This window comes from Agelaius phoeniceus, chromosome 6 (genome assembly GCF_051311805.1).
Source record: "Agelaius phoeniceus isolate bAgePho1 chromosome 6, bAgePho1.hap1, whole genome shotgun sequence".
NCBI classification, from domain to species: Eukaryota; Metazoa; Chordata; class Aves; order Passeriformes; family Icteridae; genus Agelaius; species Agelaius phoeniceus.
In genome coordinates this window covers 13679211-13699857 of record NC_135270.1, presented here as the reverse complement: position 1 = coordinate 13699857, position 20647 = coordinate 13679211, and the positions used below count along the sequence as shown (strand labels likewise).

The 20647-nt window shown below is 41.4% G+C and overlaps 1 protein-coding gene across 1 annotated transcript in view; it reads right to left on the bottom strand.

Annotated features, from left to right (window-relative positions):
* The window catches only part of INSC (INSC spindle orientation adaptor protein), a 128635-nt gene extending 109938 nt beyond the window's left edge, over positions 1-18697 (bottom strand). Inside the window, exons 1-2 of the mRNA XM_077179399.1 lie at positions 18590-18697; positions 15255-15407 (exon numbers count right to left, since the gene is read on the bottom strand). The gene's annotated coding sequence lies outside the window, so the exon portion shown is untranslated. The remainder of the gene's footprint in view (positions 1-15254; positions 15408-18589) is intronic.
* Between the last annotated feature and the right edge of the window lie 1950 nt (positions 18698-20647).

The window sequence follows — 20647 nt, the reverse complement described above, 5'->3', positions numbered from 1 at the left end:
AAAATAATACTTCTTTTTAAAAACTCACATACATATTGCCCAAGACATCCCTACATCTTCCCCATGCTTCCCTTCCAGTAACCTGAACAAAGACAAACTAGCAGATCTAAGAATTGCTCCAAAAGACATTTACCATTTCACAGTGATAAGCATATCTGTTCTTTATTTTCCTTAAGTCAGATTATTTTAATTCTGATAGTAATTAATATTTTTTTTTACTAATGAAATATCAGTTAATTTTACTTAGACACTTTCTGCGATCAAAGTTCTTTTTGTGCTCAGCTCACAGTAAATTGTTCCTAAAAGTTTTTAATAAAGTTGCAAAAGTTTTGTTTTTAATAGACTCACCAGGAAGGGCATGGATGGAGCAGGTTTCTAGCAATTTCACAGTTCCTGTGAATACTGGCCTACCTGCAAATTTAGATACCACCATGGATTCAAATAATAAACCAAAATCTTGACCAGCAGTTGACATAATGCTGAAAGTAGACTTAATTACTTTTTCTTCCACTAGAACAAGGAAGGAAAGCTGAGATCACATTTCACGACTAAAATGGAATATTTGGGATAGAAATGAAAGGGCAAATTCATCCCTTTGGAAAACCTTTTTAACCTCAAAATAATAGTCAGGTTTGTGACTGAGGCAAGAAGAATCATATTTTGGGGGCTATCCTATTTGGTATGCTTCTGTAATTACGAGTTTAAATCTATCCAGCTGGAGAAACAGCAGTAATGGTGTCCATTTCCAAAAGATCTGCATTTAAAGACTTTGGTTTTTTTTTTCTATTAAGCAAAATTCTTGGTGAAATCGTGCCCTCTCTGTTTTCTTGCTTGGCCCAGTTTTCAGTCCTGGAAACTGCTGAAGTCCATCTACTCCAGGCAGATTTATTGTCTGGGCAGACAGAGAACCTACAGCTGCAACACATCCCTTATGCACTGAAAAACTGCTGTATTCTCCCTGATTTCAAGCCAAAAGAGACCCTCAATCAATGTGCAAAAATCTGTTTTAAAAGAACAACAGGAAACCTGCAAGCTACAATAGCACAAACTGGGCGAGTACAGTCCAGGTCCTGCTGCCTGAATCATGAGAGCTCTTCCAGCCTTGCTTCAGCTTTCTTCTCACCAGCCAAAAGAAACATATGCTCTTCTATGCTGAAAAGTCATTTAATTCAGCTAGTTTTGGCAAACAACACCTCTTGAAAAATGCATTGCATTCGGCGTTTGCCACCCAGTCTCCCAATTCCTTCTTCATTAATACACAAAAAAAAAGCACAAAGAAATAGAAAGGCACCACCACCAGGCAGGCACAAAGGTGTGTAATGCAATCATGAAACATAAGCAGAATCAAGCTCAACAGCAGTCATTTTGTAGAGGAACTAATCCATCATTTATGATGGTTTGCTGTTAAGAGTGAGTTCTCTACAGCTCAGATAAGCTGAGCTCAGCTGAGCTGTTGCTAGATGTGCTTCATCTTTGCCGCCACACTAAGTGCAAATACAGCTCTCAAAATCACTTTTTTTTTTTTGGCAGGCCAGAAAAAGTACTCCTCTGTGATGGTTTGCTTGACAAGACTGCAATTTTTTCTATGGACAGCCTCAAAGTTCTACAAGAGGTGTATTTTTCATCAGTACTAGTTTTGTGGGGCCTATTGATTGATTTCTTTTTCTTTTTTTTCTAAGATCTTTAAATGGGATTGCATATCTAATAGGAATAAAATGTAGACTCTTAAATTTTATAAAACCTAATGAATTCTTTCAAGCTCTTAAAGAAGCAGAACTACCAATAGGGAAACAGTATAACTATGTCACAGAATTTAAGGAAAAGCTGCAAATCCAAAGAAATTTTTGCTATAACTCATGCTGCTTAATGGGCAAAGATATTTAAGGTTTCAGTCCTGCCAGGATCCCAATCCAGCAAACTACTTAAGGACTCTCATATGGAACAAAATGAAAAATCTCACATGTTTGAAACCTGCCACCTGCTGAAATGCTTTGCTACATTAGGGCCAGCCACCTCAGCACTTCTCAGACAAGCTGCTTGTGAATCTCCACTGAAATCAGTTGTGTTGTCCTTTGGCACTTGCCTTCAACCCTGTCAAACACTCCAGGGTTTGTCTCAGCACAGCTGCTGTTTCACCATTTAGATGCTTAGGGTACCAATGGTTTCTGAGGCTTTGACACAACTCGTGAAGATATTCAAGAGAAATCTGCTTCAGAAACCCCCAGTACCAACAGCACTGAGTGGAACACACCCCTTATGGAAGGGCTTAGATTCAGAACATTGTTTTAATGCCTCCAGGGGATGGCTGCATAGCCCACCTACCTGAAATTCTGTGTGGAATCTGCTGTCCCAGGTAGTTCATTTGGAAGTGACACGTTTTCCATGACAGATGTGGTGTTCATGCCTAGAGCCCCAGTCCCACTCTGTTCCTCGTCCTTGTCCAGCCCAGTGAGTCACTCACACCCTGATTCTGCAAAATGCACATCCAGCCAGGAAGACACAGAGCGTGTGCTTAAAGCCAAATCATCTCATTAAGGTTTGAGCATGTTCTTTGTCAAATAAAGCAAGTTTCTGCCTTGTAGAAATAATCACATTCCTCTTCACACTCCTTGCTTTGCGCTATTCCTTTATCTTCCAGTAACCTCAAGCAATCTAGCTCTTGCTTGCCAGATTTCATAGACAAACTCAAAAACCTGTATTTTCTGGACTAGATGGGGACTCATCAAGTTCAAAAATGTAATAGCTCTGAGAAAAAATTTCAGTCTATTTTATCCTCTACTGTGTGAACATAACTCTCCATTAAAGACCATTAGGGTAAATTGAATGACTCTAAAATGTGAAAATTTGGCCAACCCATTTTTTTAGACAAATTAAATACACAGATTGTAGCTGGCAATCTATTTCCAATGACAAAGTGAGAGACACAGCCATGGGCTGTGCAGACCTTCACAGATTTCATACTAGAAACAAAATGCACAGCCACCAAGTGTTTAGACTCGTGTTTCAATGAAGAAACAGTACCAAAAATATGTAGTTGTAGGCAAAGGATGGTCTTGCAAAAGAAAACATGGATTCATGTAGAAAAAATAACACAAGTGGAGAGGATCTTGTGAACAATGAACTCACAACTCAAGCTCAGATAAAAATTAGCTCATCACTTAGGAGAAAAAAAAAACAACAAGGATGAAAAATAAAGGCTTCTCTTGGTTACATGCAAGTTTGTTTCATTCTTCACCAATTTCCTAAAGCATCTGTGCACATACTGCCCTGTTCTGGTAAAAAGAGGGGATGCAAAGGCTGCATATCTGTGGGAAAAGGCATTGTCCAAACACATGAACACTGTGGGGGTGACATAGCACAGTGGCTCACAAGCATCTCCAGTTTAATCAGTCAGCTTCTGCTGCCCTACACAGAAGTTACTGGCACAAATGGGTATTTTGAACATCAAAATTGAAAACTTACACTGTGATTTGAAAGCCAGGTTACTAGGAAAAAAATATGGTCGTATGTAAGATTTTATCCCTCCTTTTAAATAAAATAAAAATAAAACAGTTATTTATCAAGTGAACCCGACAACTTCTTGTCAGCACAAGAAATTCATTCATCACCAAAGTTTTGTTGGACCAGGGAATATTCCTTTGATACTGCAGTGTTAAAAAAAATCTACCTTGATCCAATGACACTACTGCCTATAATTTCTAGTGGCACTTAAAAGGCTGAACTTTCCAGGTGCTGTTGCAGAAAAGTATAAGTTACAGCTACATCCAGTGAGACACAACAGGTTTTATACCAGTATTTTCAGCTTGTGAACCAATATTGATCAGCTCTGAATTGTGATGGAGCCCTGTCAACAGGGCTGACTTGCACTGAACTTTGGCCAGCTGTTCAACATTCAAACAACCTCACTGAAAACCTTTTCTGCATCACTTTTGCTACTTAAGAAGAACATATTGGACAAACCCTAAGCATCAAGAGTTTTCTCACTGTTTTCTTATATTTAAATGCATTTGTGTACTGCCTTTGATCCATTTGCACAATATTTGAGGGCAATATTAAAAATCAGTGCTCACAGTCCAAGGAGAGACTACTCCCAGCTGCATTTAAAATCAGGGTGACATCTGGCTGCTTTTTGTTTCAAGGGAGCATAAGAATGGTCATAGTTACTTCTTGGGCTCATTAAAAGTAATTTCCCCTCTTTCTTAGCAGTCTACGCTGAGAATACAAGGCAGAGGAGGGCTTTGTTCACTCCCCACACACTCTGTACTTGTCCAGAAAGGCAAAAACTGATTGTTTTAGTGACACATAGAAGGTTACCACACTGCCAGCTCAGACTAGCAAGGTTACTGTAAGACTCAGACACTCATGCTAAGTTTATCAAGCAAAAACACCTTTCTGATGACTCCAAGAGAGCCTTTATCCATCCAAGATATTAAGGGGACCACAGATATTTCACAGACTTATAGAACCATCAAGGTTGGAAAGGACCCCCAACATCATGAAATCCAACCCTTGATCAATCACCACATTGTCCAGTAAACCACAGCACTAAGTGCCACACCCCCAACCATCTCTTCAACACTTCCAGGGATGGCAACTCCACCCATTCCAAATGTTTAGCCACTTCAGTGAAGCAATTCTCCTGATGTCCAACTTGAGCCTCTCCTGCTGCAGCCTGAGGCCATTTCATGCCATCCTGCCATTATTTGCCTGAGGAAGAGGCCAGCATCACATCTTTTCTCAGGTGGTTGTAAAGAGCAAGAAGGTCTCCCCTGAGCCTCCTCTTCCCCAGCTCCCTCAGCCATTCCTCACAGGACTTGTGATCCAAACCATCCACCAGCTCTGCCGCCCACATCCACAGAACTGACTCTATTTTTACTCAGATTTCTACTAGACTTTTCATCATTTTGTGATTAATTTCTCTAAATGGCCATCCTCTGTATTTTTATAAATATGTTAAGAAACCACTGTGCATTTAACTACTTCTCATGTAAACATATCATGAATTGCACAAATTAAAATGCAGAGCAAACCTCTCTTTTCAAAGTATCATCAGCTTCTACGGCAATGATTAAATGGACAACATTTAAAATAAAAGTTGTGAATTGTATCCTGATTTTCTCCTATTACTATCCAACAGGTGCACAGAGTACCAGCACTACTGAGACCACCACTGAGACCAAGCACAAAGTCAGCTTGTACAAGCCCTGTATGAGTGGCTGCTTTATGCAGTTTATTACAGCAGAAGCCACATAAAACTCGGTGTGTGGTCTTTGGGAGAGAAGGCCTTGGGCAGTGATGCTGCAGCAGGAAGGGGCTGAAGCCTCCCCTCCACCAGATGAGAGCAGAGCCATGGAACAGAGCAGGACAAGCAGGCTGAACACAAGACAGGCCTGGCCTGAACTCTAAAGAACTTTGAGGAGGAGACAAGGCTGCCTATAATAAATGGGCTGCCAAGCAATGATGTCAGCCAAGTTTTAGGATTGCATTTCCCTGGGGTTTTTTAATCTCTTCTTCACCAAATCAGCTCTATATTGTTCAACAATAAACACAGCTGATTCTGCCCTGTATGCAGACTGAAGCATTTACCAGCTGTCTCAAAGGCATGAAAGAGCAAAAAGTATTTGGCCATCCTAGTACATCCAGCTATCAAAGCACTTGAACATGGTTACACTTCTATGTTAACATTAAGAAAAAATAAACTGTGATCTTGTAGTACATTTCTATAATAAACAATTCATCTACATACTTGTAAAAAGTTACTGATTAAAAAATTGACTTGAACAGATTAACTCCACAAGAATAGGAAGCTGTCATACTTAAAGGCTGTAACATAATTCTCCCCCACAGCTCCTGGCTAAAGAGAGATTGACATAACTTTTCAACATCCTTAGTTAATACAAGGCAGAAGAATTCATATGCTCCTTGTGAAAGGTTTTGTTAAAATTGCATCTATTTTTGCAGCAGATCTTATAAATCCAAATCCATCTGCAAATATCCCTCAGCTTCCAGAGCACTGAAGCCATCAGGAACCCAGCTCATCTGAGATCAATGATGAAATCCCTGCCTTCCCACATGCTCTGTGTCATATGCAGATTGCAAATTGCCTGATAAAATAAATAGCAAACCCCTGACAAAAAGGCAAGGTAGGGATTTACTCTTGCTTTGCTCGTAGGTACCACATATTTGAGCATGAACCTTAAAATTCCAGGAAGCCAAAGGGCAAATCAGAACAAACAAATCATGCACAGCACAGTTTTTCCAGGTCTGCCACAGCCAATTTGCTCTTTTAGCAGTTCCAGTAGGAAGTGGTCTCCTTGCACATTGGTTTTAAAATGTCTGAGACCATTGCCTACTTAGAAACACTTTTTGGTCCTCTTTGTGCCCTGGGTCTTGTTCTCAAGTGTGCCTAAGACTAAATGAGACTTTGGGTATTCACCAGTTGATTTTTGCTGCAGTCTACCTCATATTTACTTTTCCTAGATATATCTTTAAATCGCTTGAGAATGAACAGCCTCAAATCCTCCAAGGAAAAAGCATTAGAGTATGTGCTCTGAACTAACTCTTCTCATCAGACACACATGGAAACCTGGCTCCACAAGAAGACTTATCCCAGAAATGCCCAAAATTCACTTCCCTGCCCTTGCCACACCACAGTATGTGCCGTGCCACAGCCACTTCCTCCTCCTGAGGGTGCACATGATTGTGGCATCTGAGATAATGCTGCAAGCATGGAGAAATGCTAACTTTTGAAATGGAAAAATGATAGCTTGTACAGTAATTTCAGGCTATCATAAATGCCAGAGTTACTTAACTGCAAGACGGAACAAAGGCTGGCCCCAGTTTGAGGCAGTTCAACTCCACAGCAATCAAAATAAAAATAAGAAGTCTTCAACATAAATGTACTTTTTTGTTTTTTACTGGAAATTGTAAAGTTTCTCAGCCTCAGTAAATCAGATGTTGAGCCAGACAAACTACAGGTCTCCCCTCCATGAAGACCCTGGCCTGGGGCCTTTGGGCTTTCTGGGAAGGAAAGGAAGAAAAAAAAAAAAAAAAAGAGGAACATCCACAAACTTGAAATATTTTTTTTCCAAAAATACCAGCCACCAGGCAGGTCAAAGGGAAGCAGGCACTGCAGAGTCAGGCATTGCTTTGCAGAGACCTGGAGCCACGAGAGAGTTTGTCTGATATTTCAGATGTGATCTCATCTCCAGCCACGGGCACTTTGGTTATGGAATCAAATCCCTAACAAGTAATGAATGTATTGATTTGGCACATAAAGTTGCACTTCATTATTGCTCCAAAATCTAGAGTTATATTTACTTATATTTATTATATAGATATATTATAGAGTTATATTTACTTATATTTAGCATATGCAACATCTAATAAAGCAATTGAGATAGTACAGGCTGAAAACTCAAATTATACTTTTACAACACTGTGATGGGCCAGTTGCCTCTTTTAAGCAACCCCTTCTTTAGAAATATGATTCAATTTTTGCCTCCCTATCTCCTTTTCTTCAAACCAATTACCCCTGTACCCATTCCTTCGATTTATTTTGGAGGTACTTAGGCTTGGAGAAGGGAGAGAGAAGAAAAAAGAAGTATTTTAAATTGAAAAAAATCTTTATAAATCTTGAATTTATTTTTAACAAAAAAACTTGAGGCAGTGTGAAAAACTCTTTATGTATTATCCTTTCATAGGAACTTTTCTCCCCAGGCTAGTTCACTGTTATTATTAATAAAAAGTTCTAACTCCTTACTCTTTCCCCTTCTCCTCTCCTTTCTGACACACTGTATTCACTTTTGAAAGGAATTAGGAATTTTGAGCCCTTTCCATACCTGGTGTGTTAGCTGCTACAGAGGCCTCTCATTAGTAGGCTACATAAATGGTACTTGAAGCCATAATGGTGCAAAACAATTTTCTAAAGGAACTATTTATTCATGTGATAAGAAGTGCCTCACTTGTTTTCCATAGAGATATATCTGATTTAATTAATTTTTCTGTTTTGAAAGCCCATTAAACTGTATTCTGCCTTTGACAAACTGGTACAGAGATTCACAATATTATACAAAGTTTTTGCTTGGTTTATATTAAGTTTTATTTACCATTTTTTTGTGATGTAGTTTGTTGTGCTCAGGTTTTGAGAATGACAGGTAAAATTCTGCTGAAAATGGAAACATTTAATGAGACTTCCTATCTGGGTCCAAAAAAATGCAAGATTCAAGAGAAAAACCAGAATTATCTCGAGCTATTAAGTGTAAGAGCTGTTGATTAGGATCATAAAGGCAGAAACCATGAAGAGAAACTCAAGGTATAGGGAACCTGATTAAATCTCAGACTATTCTTCTGTCTGTCCTTGAGGCATGATTGCCAGCTTTTGCACAGAAATAACCCCAAATCTGCCACCAGGTGCTTGTGAAATAACCTCCCTCTAGGAAGATGCACACCTCATTTAGATGCTGCTTTTATCCATGGAAACCACCAAGGAACCATGACAAAGAAAAGAATATTCTTGAGACAAATGACATGATCTGGATCACATCTTGCCACCAGGAAATTTTCCTGTGCATGTGGGGTTTTAGTGGGTTATGGAACAGAGCTCGAGTCCATGAGCTCTGGCTCTGCTCTGGAGCCCTGCACAGTGGGCACCTGCATTCTCACCAAAAGTTATCATTCAAAAGAAACTTATAAATTCAAAAGAATAGTGTTCACTTATGCAGTTTATGAGAAGGATCATTTTTGGAAAGCAATTGATAGGATTCTAAATTCATCCCACTGTTCCTTTCACCTCTAGAACAAGGCTTTTGCTTTTTTGTTTTTTGTCTTCAAATAGCTCCCTATAGACAACTGAACGAAGCTACTTCATAAAGAAATTAAATTCCTCTCTCATCTATTAGTGCAGCAAGAGAACACAATCCTTAGCAGGCAGAGAGCAGCCTCCCACCTTTGGCTTTAGTTTGGACAAGGACCTGTGCTGCAACCAGAACCACAGAATAACGAGGTTGGAAGAGACCTTTAAGATCATCAAGTCCAACCTATGCCAACTAGTCTATAGCACCAAGTGCCATGTCCAGTCTTTTTTTAAACACATCCAGAGATGGTGATTCTACCACCTCCCTGCTGAGAAGAGCATTACAGTACTTTATCATTCTTTCTGTGAAAAATTTCTTCCTAATATCCTACATTTCTGTCAATCTTCATCAAACCTCACCTTGATTATTACCGTGCTTAAACCAGCATTAAAATCAAGGTGGTGGTTTGACTTCCACTCATCACCATGATGAGAGTATGGAGGATCCAAAAGCATTAGAAATTTAAATTATCACACTGAAAGAGATACACCTTTGTCCTCCCTTTTTTTTGTATTTGCCCAATTTTTGTTTAAAAAATGCAGCAATGGCACCATTCACACCTGTGACCAATCTGTTCTGCCACTTTTGTACTTTATCAGCAACACTAACAAGTGAGCAAATGACTCATAGTAGTCCTGGTAATTTACAGCATTTCCTCTCTCTGCTTTCCCATCTGCACAAAACCCTCTGCACAACACTCAGACCATGACAATGACTATTTTTGGCACATTGTCACCCTCCAAACCAACCAGACACTTACCATTTACTGTTACATCATGTTGGACCCATGTGTAGCACCCATGCCTGTTTCAGCATTGACCTTCCTGCAGCATGAGCTGGGTCCTGCAGGCTGTGCTGAAAATAATTGTACAAATCACAGCTTTTGCTGGAGATTACCAGATCCAACAGGAGATAATCTCTGCTGTGCACAGCTGTTCCAAAGGTCTCAGTGGGAAGTTGTACTCTTTTTTTGGATCAACACACTGAGTGAGGGCTTGGGGATCATTTTAGAAACAAAAAAGGAAAGTAGATCTGGGGGACTTAAAAGAAGGAAGGGATGGAGAGGACTGATTTATACACTCAGAAAAAGAATACTAGCTCCAAATTATTTACTGAGGAATTTCCAGCATCTGCTGTTTGACTGAACCAGGTTCTCACAGGTGCTGGCTGTATTAATCCTAACACACTTGGGAACACATTTTCCACTCGCACAGTAATTATGAGCCAAGCTTCTCTTTTCATACTCAATTCCCCCCTAAAAATAAACCCAGCTAACATGAGCATTTATTTCTAGTTAAGCAGGGAAAAAAATAATTAACAAGTCACTCCACCTTCAAAAGCACAGAAAACCAACTGCTAAGTGGAAATCAATGCAAATATTCATGCCTAGTTAAGATAGGAGTCATTCATTACAAGCTCAGTTGCAGCTTGTAAATGCAGAGCGAGGTTTACACATATAGTACATAACCACAATTTTCTCTCCAAATCCTGCCTTTCACAGGCAGTTAATTGCCTCTCCATTTGTAGAGGGAAAAAAATAGCAATGAAAACTTAGAGAACACTGTACCAGGAAGCATATTTAAGATTTATCCCAGCTTCAAACACATTACTAATTTCAAAATGACACTAGATTAAAAAAGCAGTGATTTAGATTTCCTCACCAAATCACCCAATGATGACTGCCCAACCAGCTGAGGCTTGGTTTTGTTTCTTTTCTTCTGTTAACTCCTTTCCCAAGAGCTCTACTCCTTTGCACAGGTGATGCCTCTGCAGCAGGGCACTCAGGACCATCACACTCAGTGATTGCTATGGATTCCTACCTACAGCATTTTTTTGAGGAATACAGTTAGGAAAGGGAAATGCAGTCCTAATGTTACTAAGCCAGTTAATGCTTAACATATGGAACAGAGAAAGGCATTTTTCCCGGCCAGGAAAGCTTTCTCACAACTGGCTTTTAGAAAGGCTAATGTAAATGATGGGAGTAAGGTGGTGTTCCAGCCAAAAAAATTGAGAATATTTAAAATGAGACAATTTGAGGATGCTGATGTTTTAAATCTGCTCCTCCAAGTTGTTTTTTTAACATCCAAGATTATACAGCCTTAAACCCACATCTGGATCACAAGATGCTAACAACACCTGTATTTTTATTAATTCATGTATGCAGGCTACAAATAGTAAAATCCCCACATCTGGGATGGGGCAAAGTTCTGCAATAGATAGCCTCACTGTATGAAAAATGTGCCATATCATATCAAAATGGGCTTCTTATTCTAGGAAAGAAACTGTCACTTAGGCAGGCTTTAAGTAATATGAAGCTCAGAAGGAAGTCTGAGTCCATAAATCACAATTTGATTAAACATCAACAAGTGTTCAGTGGCCCAGTTCCACTACTCTCAGAGCATACTGAATTCTTCAGAGCCCTGTAGCTACACGAGGAAACATTTCACTTTCCTAATTATCAACTGTTCCCACATCCACAGGGAGTGACACGGACCAAGTTTTATCACAGATAAAAGGTCTAAACTATGCATGGAGTTGTGCATTGCCTATTTCCAACTATAACAGCAAGGAACTACACCAAGTCTAGGAATTACTTGACATGATGAGATCTAACCATAAAAGAATCTATTTTGTTTTCCCCGGTTTACATCCAAGCAGCACATGCTGAAAGATATCTGTTGCTTACACATTTCTGAGGCTGATTATCAGTTGTTGGTTCCATACACAAGTTTGTATAGTCAGACACTTATATTTAAAATAAATTCAATCCCAGATCTCTTGAAAATGAAGCTACCTTCTTTTTTTTAAATAAATATATATATATATATATATATATATATACACATACACATTTTTGGCTCATTACCCAGCACCACTTCCCACCTGGGCAGGGGCTTGAAGAGACAATGATTCTGGGGCCTCCAGTTCCATTCAGCTGAAAAGCTACAAACTTCAGCTGTTGTTGAGAAAGTCAATTACTCAAAGCTGTGTGCTTTGATGGCTACTGGGTACGTTGTTCAAGGTGCAGTATTGCTTTGCCCAGAAGTTTTGGGGAGGTCTAAAAATAAGGTAGGTCCCTTCTGTAGTTGTTTGAAGTAGACCAAGGGGGACAAAAAAAAAAATAATGAACTGCTGTTAAATATCAGATTGACCACTCTCTTCATAGCCTGGGGAATACATCCAGCCAACACATCCAAGAAAAAGTCCAACACAAAATCTGAACAAACAAAACCAGAATCCTCTCTTTGCAGTTTGCTTAATGCAGAGCAGGGCCAAGCACAGGGTTCTAGACTTGAACTTCCTAAGGTCTTTCCCCACACCTGGGAAGACACAGAGAAGCCAGATGTATATTTGTCATACAGACACAGTTTCAAAGCTCACTCAGGCTGAGGGATGGTATATTGGATACTTAACTAGATTTAAATATCCTGAAATCATTCTCAGATATCTATTTCAGTTACTGCAAAGACTTAGTTTAGAGTATCAATTAGGGTGCTAGCAAAGAAAGATTTTTGGCCCTAAGCCTCCAGCTTATACAGATCATGAGACAAGGACAAATTAAATGCCCAGAGGAACAAGAGGCAAGTTACCCTCCCCACTTCTGCTGCCAGGAAGGAGGAAGGATCATCTCCAGGGTAAAGCTTGGGCAGCCTCCTGTAACATGCACTGAGCAGCTTGCTGTCCCTTGGCCTCTGCTGGCAAAGGAGCAGTGGTGACAAGAGAGGTTTGAAGAGCCCCTGGGAGGGGAGAGCCAGTGGGATATTGCTGCAGTGCTGTGGAGGCACCTCCAAACAATACTGAGCAAAAGGCTCTGAGCTGCCCTGAGGAGCACGGCTGAGTGGCCTCCCTTTCCAGAGAAGGGGGACTGGCTTCACAGAGCCCAGCTGCAGAGCCAGGGTAGCATTTCACCATCTTCATCTGACTCCACATTCAGCCCTCTTCTCAGCTGCAAAATCCCCAGCACAGAGGCAAATCCCCAGAAGCAGCCATACTTACACAACCTCCATGTCCGTAGACAAAAACCATGGCCTTCCTCCCGCACGCCAGAGCTGCCACTTTCTGTTCCTGTCTCAAGGTGCTCTCCAGTGGTGGTCAGTCAGCAACATGCACTGATTTCACTTTTGTCAAACACTGTTTAAAACCTATGCTCCACAAGCTGCTGACTTCAGACACCAGCTACTGTGTGAAAGGCACACACATACAGCGCTCCCCTTCACTTCCACTCTCAAATACTTTCTGTGCTAAATGGTGTAAATATAACCCACCTGTGCAAGCTGCTGGAGGGGCACAGGTGGTGCTTGTCAGCACCAAAAAGCAGCAGAAGGGGAGCAATAAATAAACAGCTGTGACAGAGAAAAGCTGTCCTGCTTGCAATCAAGTCAATGGCAAAATTCCCAACAAGAAGCAGTGTTGCACCCTGCATCGGCAGCCAAGAGCTCCCTGTAACAATCTTACTTTTCCTGTGTCTTCCTGTGCAGCTTTCTAAAGGAAAGACATTCCCAGTGTGTTCTTCACACGGTGTATCCCTGATCCTCTGGCTGGAAACACAAGAAAACTCTTTGTGCCCGGAGCCCGCGCCGTAACTCTGATCGCGTTTCAGCACGGCTGATAAATAAAGAAAAGCCTCACACGGCAGCCTTCACTCAAGACACTTAAATCTGCAGCTTCAAATCCGCTTTGTGCACTTTCAGCCACGTCAAAGTAAAACACTTTCCCCTAGAAAAAAAAAAATGAGGCTGGTAGAAAAAGCCTCTGGGTTCTCCTGGGCCATATACCAAATGGAACACTTACTTTCTGTTTGGTGTAAAGTGACAGCTGGCTTATTAGAACTGACACTGATCCTCCCGAGAGGATTTCAGGGAGCCAGTCACACAGGTGAAGGTCAGCACAGCAAAGGAATTAAATGAAGAGAGGAAGGAAGCCACTTCCTCCTAAGGACAGAAATTAGCTAACAGAAAAGCTATTACTAAAGCGGCCCTCGCTGGCTGGAAATGCACTACTTGCAATAAGTTTTGCTCTCCAGAAATGCTTCCAAGACACTTTTGGGATGTAAGTTTTTATGCCTTGTCACCAGCTCAGCGTGCCGCAGTCAGGGCCCCAATGCAGTCTCCACCTGCAGTGAGGGCTCAGTGAGCACAGCTTGCACCCTGTCACTGCCTGACTGCCACAGCACCAAAGGCAACACCTGAAATACCCTCATTTATTAATCATGCCTCACTTCTGACACATGTGAAAAGGATAATTAACGTGGCATGACATATTTTAAAGGGAATAAGACAACAGCCACAGCCCCACTGCCTGAGTGAGTTTTGACTCCTGCAGCAGGCATGCACAGCTGGCTGCAGAGCTGCATGAGTGCTCTGGCTCCCTCAGCAGACCTTCAGCAGGCCAGAGGAATAAAGACTTTAGCCAAGGCATGATCAGCTTTTGCCAAGGTTTGTTCAGCACTCCTGCTCTTGCCTCTCTGGGCCTGGCCCTGGAAATGACCTCCCTGCAGCACCGGGACCGTGGCAGCTGCTGCCCCACAGCAAAACCTGGAGAAGGAAGATTCCATCCTCACAAGGCTGGTGAGAGAGGGTGAAGCTGGTGCACAGCTATGGAAAGAAATGGGGTTTAAACCCTGGCCAGAGGCAGAATTCCTGCCTCAAACAAGGTGCACTGTCTTCTTGTGTGCAAACCCCTAGCGGGAGCCAGAGCCCGTGCTGCCCCAGAGGTCTGATTTTAATTCCTTTCCATGTTTGCTCTGCTGAAGTTACAGCAGTGAAATATTTCCCCTAAGCCTGCTCCACTGCACTGAGTAGGGCAGCACATCTGTGTGCCAGCTAACACACCCAGCCAAATCAAACATGTGGGTGCTGCTCCCCAGGGCCCTGACCTGGACAGCCTGGAGTGGCAAAGCAGCACAGCTCTCACCACCTGGGACTGTGCTCCAGCTCAAAGCCAGGCTTGGCTTTTTTTGAGGATGCTTGAGCCAGGCCAATACCAAATCACTTTATTGTGAGCCTGGGAGCCCCCACAGCCAGTGAGTTTGTTACTCTTTCCACAATTTAAGGGAGCAGGAGAGCAGCAGAAAGCACAAAGTCTACTCTCAGTCAGCACAGCCTCCTCTGGAAAACTCTTACTCTGAATATTTCAACTCACTTCCAGAACTGGTTTAACTTCTTCCTAACCAAGAACACAAAAAGCATCAGAACTCTCAGTGACCCACCACCATTTTGGGTTTCCCCAACAGTTCTACAAGTCAGTGAGTTTGGGGTTGCAGGGAGAGGTCACTAAATTAACTAAATTAATCTGACAGGTACCAGCAGCACCTCTGGTTTGAATGTCATCCATCTCCAGGCATGCTTGTATGATACAAGTTCACAGATTTTATTATTATTTCATGTAGATATGACTTACTTAAAATTATGAGGGTTTTTCCTGGCCAGAGACAAATTAATGTGGTTCTGCTGACTACGCTGGGACTCTGCCAGGGTGCAGAATCTGGGGATGTGAGGGTATCACAGCAGCATCATTTCTCTTGAAGCAGCTTTTCCCAGGTCTCTCTTATCTCTAAAAAAAAAAAAAAATAATCAGTAACTCTGAATTATTGCAATTTTGATAAGTTGGAATTCTGATATCAGAAGTTTTCATGTGAAGCTCCATGTGATAAACCTCAGGACCACCAAAAGAAGATTTTTGTCCCTTGAGCCAACTGAAGATGAAGGTGCACAAATAAGCATGTTTGAGAAGTAAATTTGATTCCACAGGTTTTTCCTGTATGACAGGAAAGCTGGGCAGGCTTATATTCATGAAATGTTCTAAATTTCCTAGATGACTTAGAGTGGCACTGAGCAGGTGTGTTATCCCAATATGTCTCAACTTTCCCAGAAAAATATGAGTGAGAAATCCATCCTTCCAGTTCTCAATCCTCACGAGAGCAATTGGATTTCAAGGATACTCAGAAATATGCAAAGGCAGGATCTGAGAAGTTTGGCTCAGCCCTAAATTTTTGCAGAATCCCAGTGATCCACTCCAGTTTCAATCAATAATTTCAATTCTGAGGCTCTGGATAATACCCTGAGATTGAGCACATCTCCATGGAAGACCCCAAGGAATAGTTGTAGGCAATCAAATACATTCCTTGGCTCTAAAAGATTTCTATGAAATACCACTTGCATACTATACATAGTCAGATAATATAGAGCACACACTCAAAGAACATTGGAGGTACAAATGAACTAATAGCTAGCTCTAATCTCTTTTAAAGGTCACAAGCCTGCTAAAATGTTTTCAAGCATGTGCCTACCCAAAAGCTGTGTATTTCTTGTCTGCTCCTGGGATCACAGCACCAGGTGCTTTCCCTCCCTGCAGAGCCTCACCTGCAGAAGTTCAGGCCTTCCTAGGGCTTTTTCTTTGGAATCTGAAGTCTGTGGAGTGGATGTCTTTCAGCAGACCATCTGCCCCCTGGCACCTCCCACCCCATGGACCTCTGCAGATGGAGGGTTGGAGTTCAGGAGGCACAGGGGCTGTAGCAGGGAAAGAACTCAGCTGCTGGATTTGTCACCAAGCACAATCCATTTCCAAGCCCAATTAGCAAAGTTATGGTTAATCCCCACTTGGGAGGGAGGCAGGCAGGCAGAGCAAAGGAGAAATCTTGTTTTAGAGATAAGAACCACGGTATCTAATCCCAGCTGAAGTCCTTCCCTTTGTGCTCAGCTGAAGTTTCTCCACTGGCTCCTCTGTGCAGCTCTCCCAAAGGAATCCAGCTTTCATCCCATGGCCTACGTTACCCAAAGAGACCCTTCCAGCAGCCAGGAAGAGGGCACAGGTACATCCTCTCCATTTCTTTCTGGACAGCACTGCTGCCTCTGACATTCAGAGACCCCTACAAAGGGCTGAGACAGCCCCTACACCCCAAAACATTTCCACATTGGACTGGTGCCATGCGTTTTCTGGCCCATTAAGAGCAGGCCATCACCTGGGGAGATGACTGAAGGAGGAAGAATGGAGTTAATTGGGCCAGGTACACAGGAGGCAAAAGAAGTTTGGCAGGCAGTCACTCATGCCACTCTAGCTGATTATCCTGGTGGAAAACCTTGCACTCTGTGACCACATTTGCTTTCCAGGCCCAGGAAAATATGTGCTTCCTCCTGTGTTCATTAAGTTAGCATGAGGACTGGTGCTCAACTCCTGCAGGAAAAAAAAAAGAGCTTTCCATGGCTGTGCCATCCCATGTGTGCCTTTCCAGCAACCTGTGCTTCAAGCTCGTTGTGTTTCCCCTTTGATCACCAGAACTTTGTGCCAGAAATGACACATTAAATATTTGGCATTCAAGAAAATAAATAAAAAAGGTCAATGGGTGAAAAACATGTCCACACACAGAATGGCAGTCCTCAAGAAGCCAGGAGAAATGTCAGTGCCCTTTGGAAAAAAATTACACAGGCCAAAGGATGACTGCCAAAAAATACTAATTTCTTTTATTAGACAGTGCAGGTCTTAACCCCATTTTCCTTAATGCTTTAATACACATTTTACCTCATATGACACTGATGAAAATTTAAAGCCACCTCAAAGAGTACAGGGGTGTATAAAAGAAGCAAAGAAACACTTGTGTTTCCTCTTTACCAAAGGGGAGGAAACAAACCTTTGCTTGTTACAGATAGTAAAATGCTAAAAATACATAATTTATTTTTCAGTCTTCCAATTATTCTCCCTACATACAGCCATGTAGACCTATCAAACCCATAAAATATTTCATTTTTGTCTCTTTCTACATATTCAGAAATTGCAGCACAATTTCAACATCCAACACACATGTACATTGTTCTTGGTGAGATTTTTCAGGAAGCAAATTAAAATCCAACTGTCCAAGGACTGGAATCCTGCAACATGAAACTATAAACATTTTTGAAGTAAATATTATATTTTTCTGTCAATCAGCTCCAGTGAGATCCATCATACATATTCACCCATAGGCATAGGTTTCTGGAAAATCAAACCCCAGACAGGTGGGGGTTTTACACAGTATTATGACAATTAAATTAGAATTGTTGTTATTCTAGTATCTGTCAGCCTTGACTTTAAGGCTGCTTCATTGAAGAGAGGAAGGAGAGAAAAAGCAGGGACCAGAAGGGTTTCCATGAAAATAGCCCTGTTTCAGGAGGAACCTGGCTACATCTGTCTTTTCACTGCCAACACACTTCCCCACCCTACCTGGACAAAAACCACTTCAAACAAAAAACACAGATACACCATTACAGGCTCTTTTCAGTCTGTCTGTAGAAACTGCCACATGTGCAACTGAGAAAAAGCACCCAACCCAGTAATAGCTTTCCCTTTCCAAGAGGAAATATTTGCCTCAGTGTATGCCAGGTTTAGAAATACAGAAAAAAGTTCCTAAAGGCTGAGCTATGTTTGCTTTCCACAGGCATCAGATAAGACTGTTCACATGAAATGAAGGTATGGTCCAAAATAAGGTAGCAACACAAAAAGGAATGCTGAGATACAGAAACACAAGCCCTGAACAGCAACAGAAATCATTCGAAAAAGCTGCTATCACACACATTCACCTCCTTTCTTACAGTCAAAGTGTATGAAAGTTCCAGTCCAAAATGCACTGACAGAAAAAGTTGCTCAACTGTTTAAACTTCACATGTAACACACTCACCGCCCTTGCAAAGTGCCAGTATGGATTTAATCTCACAGACTCCTCAGAAGACTATGGACAGATGTTATCACCCAACAGCCCTTACCATTTGTCCTCATTTTCTTTCTGTATACACCAACAAATATCCTTTTTCTGCTTTTCCAGCTGAAGCAGCCAATTACCTGCTGTGCTCTGTAAGCTCCCATCCACATTCCCCAGGAAACGGATAACGTGGAGTGCAGCACAGGGAGGAGAGCTCACTCAGATGCAAAATAATCCCCAACTTACCCAAGCAAAGTCTCTCCACTGCATTCACAGGCTGAGCTATGTGTTAACTGTATTTATTCACCACTGAAAGACTACACTTTACAGTTATAACCCTGGCAAATAGTGAGCATTTCAATAATTCTGCTCTTTCCTTATCTGCACAAAGGGGTTTTATTTCTCTACCACAGCTGTACACAAAAGAATAGAGTGCCATTTCAACCCAAAACTCTCTGAAGTTCCTACTTACCAGCTTGTGATTATATATTCAGCAAGCCCCAAGAGCTGAAAAGATTTTGTTGCAGGAGACAAAAGTTACAAAAAAGCAGGCAGAGTCAACAAAAATGAAAGGAAACTAGCATAAATCCTCTCTTCATTCATCTACTTAAATGTTCCTGAAGACTAAAAAGGACCTTAAAGAAAGCGCTCTCAGCAAAGACTACATCCTCTTGTCAGTCAAACCCTGCATAGTTTCAGCCAGGCACCCGTCCAAAAAGACATGGAATTATTCTATTTTTGTCTCCCTGTGCAAGTGGAAACATTTTTACAGATTTGTGGTGAGGATTTCAATTTTTGTAGTGGTCAGCTAGTAGAGGAATGTAATTAAAGACCCTGATATATGAAAGATAGTCCAGAAAGATTATCCAGAAACTGGATAAATCTGGAGATAAATAACAATTCCATTACAATACAATCTGATATAAAAACACATTAAAAACTTTCAATGAAGTTAAAAATCCAGATGTGGTTTAGTGGAAGAAAGTTGTAAAAAACTTTCCTTTTAAAAGAGAATTGTTGTCAGTAGTGGGACACCAACACAGTTTCAACAAATGTGGGCTGATATTTTTTAATTAAATATTTTTAGTAAAAAAAAAAATTAACGATATTATGCAGAGCACTAAAAGTTTGGTTTACCACCCATGTTATGTCTGGTATGTTACTGGTTTTACACAACACAGGTGTTTCCTTAGAAGTACTTCATATTTTGCCTGTTGCTGTCTTACAAAATAAACCTTCTAAACTTCTGGCTTTGTAAAGTAGGAAAATACTTTGGAAATTGTGTTTGGCTTCTATTGCATTTAATGTTTGCTCCTATTCTATCAGTAAGAAAGTATAGCCATTTCCCCTGTACATTCAGCCTGGAAGCTGACTCTGAAACTCAGTGTACATCATTACTGATCTCTGGAGCTCTGCAGATCTGAGACTTCCCTCAGAAGGGAAGCTTTTAGTTCAATTCCCCAAATCTCTGCCAGCATTGAAGAGGGTGAACTTTTGTCCTTGCTGCCTTCTCCTCTCTGCTCCAACTTCCTCACCCACTGTGCCTTTCTCATGGCTGCTATTCTGCTCTCATGCCCCCTCCCCTGACGTGCTCCATCGCTGCCCTTTCCCACTGTGCCCTGATTTTTACTCCCCTTTGCAGCTCTGAGTCCCTGACTCCAGGTCCTGCCCAGCATCACTCTCAGGGCATCCCCAGCCACTGCAGCCTGCTGGGCTGCCTTACACACAGCTCCTAAAGCTCTAGAAATCTCCCTCCTGCTTTAGTCCAAGAAGTGAGTCGGTCCTGGCTGTCATCATCCCTCAGGTCAAAGCCTTCATCCACATCCACTAGAAGACATGAGAGAACTGTAAGTTGGAGGGTTGCAAGGAAAAAACAGTACATATTTTAACAAAAAAAAAAAAAAAAAAAAAAAAAAAAAAAAAGCACTTGTTGTCCCCCTGTCCCCTGGCTCTTAACTTAGATGTTGCTTTTTTTGCTTGGATTTTTTACTTTCTCTTACAGTGGAAATGTCCTTGGGGTAGGAATGTTCTCACACTCCATTTTTAATTCGTCTCTGGAGTAGCAGGATCCAGTCTCTTCACACTGCAAAGCAAACAAGAAATAAGCTCTTTCCTTAGTATC